This window comes from Miscanthus floridulus, chromosome 2 (genome assembly GCF_019320115.1).
Source record: "Miscanthus floridulus cultivar M001 chromosome 2, ASM1932011v1, whole genome shotgun sequence".
NCBI lineage: Eukaryota > Viridiplantae > Streptophyta > Magnoliopsida > Poales > Poaceae > Miscanthus > Miscanthus floridulus.
The window spans coordinates 20,034,811-20,040,459 of NC_089581.1; the positions used below are offsets into that span (position 1 = coordinate 20,034,811).

The window sequence follows — 5,649 nt, forward strand, 5'->3', positions numbered from 1 at the left end:
TTAAATCATCACATGATATAGCTATATCAATCTTAACAACATCGTTAGTAGCATCATGTGGCTCATTGGATAAAATTTCTTGAGCAATAACAAGATTATCATGATTTATCTTGAGAGTTGTATATTCATCTTTTAGCATATTATGGCTAGTGATGAGCTTATTATGTATCATCTCAATTTTATCATGTTTTTCTTTAAGCTCTTTCTTAGAAGATTTGAGCTCCTTGAGTTTGGAAGACATAGCATCATTTGATTCTCTAAGCTCAACACTAGCCTTTTCCGCTATGTCACATTTAACTAAAACAGAATCATTCTTAGCTTCTAGCTTGTCATTCTTAGCTCTAGTCTTTCTAATGATCTTAGTGTATTGATTTAACAATTTAACAAGATCATCATAAGAAGGTGTTTCATATTCATCATCATCACTATCACTATCACTATCATCATCATTAGCATGATCATCACCACTACTATCATCATCATTTGATACCTTTCGTTCACCCTTGGTCATAAGGCATAGGTGTGTAGAGGATGATGGAGGTGGTGTCGGTGAAGATGATGAAGAGTCAATCACAATGGTGGCCACCTTCTCATTATCACTATCATCATCGGATGAGCAACTTGATGAATCAATATCTGTGAGCCAATCACCGACGATGTATGCCTTCCCATTTTTCTTCTTCTTGTGGAAGTCCTTCTTCTTGCCATCTTTCTTCTCATATGGCTTGTTTTTCTTCTTTTCATCTTCATCACTTGAGTCATCTTTCTTGCCCTTGTTCTTATTCTTATACTTTTCTTTCTTGGGCTTTGTGCATTGATATGCTAGATGACCAAGTTCTCCATAATTGTAGCAATCCATCTCCAAGATTGGCTTCCTTCTAGAGCTAGTGAAGAACTTTTTCTTGCCATTGAACATGATGCCACTCTTGTTGAGCTTCTTTAGCATCTTGGCGGTTCTTCTCACCATGAGAGCAAGACTTGCATCATCAATTTCATCATCACTTGAGCTCTCATACTCAAGTCTTGCTTTGCCCTTCTCTTGGCTAGCCTTGAATGTCAAGTCTTTGTCTTTCTTCTTGTTAGAGGATGAGCCATCTTGTGGTGTGATGTGCATGTACATCTCATGAACATTGATCTTTCCTAAGATTTATGTTGGTGTAGCGGTGGAAAGATCACCTTGATGAAGCACGGTCACATATGCCCATATTTGTCAATGGGGAGGACACTCAACATTTTTCTTACAACATCGGATAGTTGCATTTGAGTAAGTCCAAGCCTATTGACTTCCTCTACAAGAATATTCAAGCGTGAGTACATTTCATTAGCACTCTCTTTAGGAAGCATCTCAAATGAATTTAGCTTTTTCATGACAAGATGATAGCGTTCCTCATGCTCGCTCTTTGTTCCCTCATGGAGTGCACCAATATCCGACCATAGTGCATGGGCGTCTTTATGGTTCCTCACCCGATTAAACACATCTTTGCAAAGGCCTCTAAAGATGGCGTTTCTAGCCTTTGCATTCCATTTTTTGTAGTTGACCTCATCGCCTTGTAGGTGTGTGGCATCCTAAGGTTTTAGGAAACCTTGTGAGGCGGCTCTAAGTATTTCAACATCTAGAGCTTCTAAATACGCCTCCATTCGGATTTTCCAATATGGAAAATCATCCCTCTCAAAGATAGGAGGAGGACCATCCCCGTGAGACATCTTTTTCTAGATGGTTAAGTCTAAATACATGAGCACGAGGCTCTGATACCAATTGAAAGGATCAAGATGCCCAAAAGGGGAGGATGAATTGGGCTAATTCTAGATTTCTTTGCAATAATTAAAACCCTACGATTAGCCCACTTCACCCCTTGTGCCTAAAAAGTGTTTCTATTGTTCTAACGCACAAAAGTTTAGCAACCTATGTCCCAATCCTACTCCAGCATGGCAATCTATGAATGTAAAGACAAGAATTGAATTGCTCAAAGTAAATACTTGAAGTAAAGAGAGAAGGAGGAACGCGGCGATGTTTTGCCGAGGTATCGGAGAGTCGTCACTCCCCACTAGTCCTCGTTGGAGCACCCGTGCAAGGGTGTATCTCCCCCTTGATCCGCGCAAGGATCAAGTGCTCTCTACGGGTTGATTTTTTGACACTCCGTCATGGTGAATCACCCACAACCGCTCACAACATGAGTTGGGTCATCCATAAGCTCCGCTGGATGATCACCAAGCTCCCAATCACCACCAAGCCATCTAGGTGATGGCGATCACTAAGAGTAACAAGCATGAACTCTCACTTGACCACGATAAGCCTAATGAGAAGGGTGGATGCACACTTTGCTACTCTTGCTTTCACTAATGAGGCCTCTCTTCTCAAATCTCAATCACCTCACTAAGACCTTGCTCTTCTTGGCACTCTCAAGGGTGTTTCTCAGCTATTAGAATGAGCAAAAGTAATCCCTTGAGTGAATAGAGGAATTATTTATAACCCCTCATTCAAAACGAACCATTATGTGCCTCTATGGGGTGACCGGACGCTCCGGTCAGTGCTGACCGAACGCTGGCCAGTGAGCGTTCGGTCACAAAAACTACCCTCTGGAACCTTACTGATGTTGATCGGACTCTAGCACCCAGCGTTCGGTCACTTTGCTGCTCAGTGTCTGGTCAGTAGCTGGAACCTGACCAGCGTCTGGTCAGCACTGACTGAACACGTCCGATCAGGATTCTCCCTCTCTGGAACCTTACTGGAGTTGATCAGACTCTGGCACCTAGCGTCCGGTCACTCACCTCTCAGCGTTCGGTCGCATCCAGACAATTTCACCTTGATCAAATGAACTGACCGGACTCTGCGCCAGTGTCCGGTCACACCGGAACCAATGTCCGGTCAGCATTTGACCCTCCATTCACTTCAAACTCGCAATCATATGTAAATGAAGTTTGCTCCAATTGATCTAAGGGCTTTTTAGGAGCTACCTAGTGCTAGATTTGACAAGTGTGCACCACACCTAACCCACTAGACTTACCTAGGTCAAGCTACCCATCCATACCCCCCTTAATAGTACGGCCAAAGGAAAAACAAAGTCATAAACTACTCTAAGTGTCTCCTCAACACCAAACAACACTTAGAACTAGTCTATCCTTAACCTTGTCGTCCATCCTTTGAAAACCAAAATGATTTCCATCATAGGGCATGACAACCATGATTGCCCAATCAATTGTCATTACCGTGACCTAACTTAATTGCCTATGCAAAACACACGTTAGCCACAGTAATCTCGTATTGTCATTAATCACCGAAACCCAACTATGGGCCTAGATGCTTTCAATGGTGTCAACAATAAGCAGGCTCAACCTCAACTCAACAATGAAGAAAGAAGTGAAGACAACCCTCTAATCGATCATGACCATGATGACGAAGATGATGGCCCCATTCAAAGATCAACTCAAGTGCCACATCCTAGAGTGCATCAATCCATTCAACGGGATCATCCAGTTGATAACATATTGGGGATCATCCGACGAGGGGAAAGACACATTCTCGTTTAGCAAGTTTTTGTGAACATTACTCGTTTGTTTCTCCTTTAGAATCTCATAGGGTGGAAGAGGCATTTGATGATCTGGATTGGATGATAGCCACCGCAAGAGGAGTTGAACAACTTCACTCGGAATGAAGTCTGGTCCTTAGTGGAAAGGCCCAAGCAAAATATGATTTGAACCAAGTGAGTATTTCGCAACAAGTAAGATGAGCATGGCGTGGTGACAAGGAACAAGGCAAGGTTGGTGGCTCAAGGATTCACTCAAATTGAAGGCTTGGATTTTGGGAAGACCTATGCACCGGTGGCTAGGCTAGAATCAATTCATATTCTACTTGCCTACGCCGCTTATCATGATTTCAAGCTATATCAGGACATAGGAGACTTCGACCTTGGTCGTCACCTTAACAACAAGGATGTAGGAGCTCCTTTGTGGAGTTGCCGAACCTCAGGATAAATTCTTGTGTCCCACGTGCTTGTTGTTGTTGAAATTTGTGCTATCATATTTGTTCTTGTTGGTTTGTCTTCCTCCCTAACTCTTCTCTTAGGGTTTGGACTCAATCTACGAAGTGATGACCTTCCGGCGTCAAATAAGCAACCCCAACACTTCACCTTACCACTAGAGAGTGGGGTTGTAAAATATCTTTCACTCAAAGTTCGTTCTACACTTGTAGTGCAATTCTCGTAGGTGCCGGAACTCTCGGTTGTTTGCGTCGGAACTTTCGGGTGCCGAAAGTCCCGGCTTAAACTGTCGGGACTTTCGACTATCACTGATATTTGATTTTGAGATTACGTAAAAAATTTTAGATATGCCTATTCACCCCGCATTGTTTAGATCCTTTCAACAGATCGAACTACGGCCTAGAGCGCTCGCGGCGTTCACGACGGCGATGGCGAACAGGGGCGCGCACGCGACGGTACGTGACCACGGCCGCTAGGCGTAGGACGATGCTCTGTCGTGGATCTTTCTGCGTAAATTCTCAAGGCCTGTGTTGCATGGTACTGTGTTCCTTCATCTGCTGCTAGCTCGTGTTGAGGGCCGGCGGCCAGCAGCTTTGTTTGTATTGGTGTGCTTGCCTGCTGCATGGTACTATGCAGTGCCTGGTGGTCGGCTGGGATGTACCTGCGGGGAGAAGGGAGCCGGCCGTGGCTGGCTGCCACCGGTTACTGTGGGCTGGTGATCGGCAGGACCGAGAAGGGAAGCGGCGGCGACTCGCGACGGAAAAAATAGAAACCTCATAGAAAAAAGAGTGTGGGGCCACAATCTTAATATTTTGAAAGTCAAATATGGGATACTCTAGGAGATGACCTCTTTTTTTCCTCTCTATACTTATTATGAGAGTTGGCAAACACCTGGTTTGGGAAACAAAATATGGAGAACCTTGGAGATGCTCTTATGAGTTACTTCTGTACAGTTGGAAAGCATTTTCGGTGTCTTTGATTCCCGAACTTGCAAGATTGTCTGCTGCAAGTGTCTTCTCCATCAATATGCACCTGTGAGATACTATTGTGCCAAGCTTCATGTATACTGTATGTTGAGATGTTTGGCTTACTTTGATATCTTGATGGTTATCGATTGTGAATTGTTGCATTGTGAATCGTGCATTGTAAGTATCCAAGTTGATGGTTTACTTTGGTTGTGTAGTTCTTGAGGTACGCTGCACATCTGGATATTATACAGCTAGTACAATTTGAAAGCAAAGTTCGAAGTCCTGGCTCTTCCTTCGAAATGGAAGTTTGGAACTTCCAGAAATATCGGTAACATAAAATCCATGCTATCTTTTGTGCCTTTCAAAATTTGGATCATTGGTCCCAACGTTATTCAGGAAATCTGCTCGAGTTTTATTGGCATCAGAATTCAGAAATCGTATTGCCTGTTATTCAGCTTCTGAGTGGAGCTATAAATTTTGTATTATCATTGATGGTGTGTTTTATTGTGTCATATTGCAGTACAGCAATTAAAAATAGTTCAAATTCAGATGTCAAATTCCTGCAGAATCCAAGCAGCAAATGGTATAGCCTTTCTATAGTGTTAGCTGGCTCCCTTTCCATCCTAAATAAAAAAACAGCTATTTTGTATTGGATCCAGATCTACACAAACCAATGGCATGAACAAATGTGGGCCCTGTTCGCT

The 5,649-nt window shown here is 43.2% G+C and overlaps 1 long non-coding RNA gene across 1 annotated transcript; it reads left to right on the forward strand.

Annotated features, from left to right (window-relative positions):
- Positions 1-4,915: 4,915 nt before the first annotated feature.
- Positions 4,916-5,217, forward strand: LOC136538129 (uncharacterized). Its single transcript, XR_010779208.1, has 2 exons — positions 4,916-5,045; positions 5,161-5,217. It is a non-coding gene; the product is annotated as an uncharacterized lncRNA (long non-coding RNA).
- Positions 5,218-5,649: the final 432 nt, after the last annotated feature.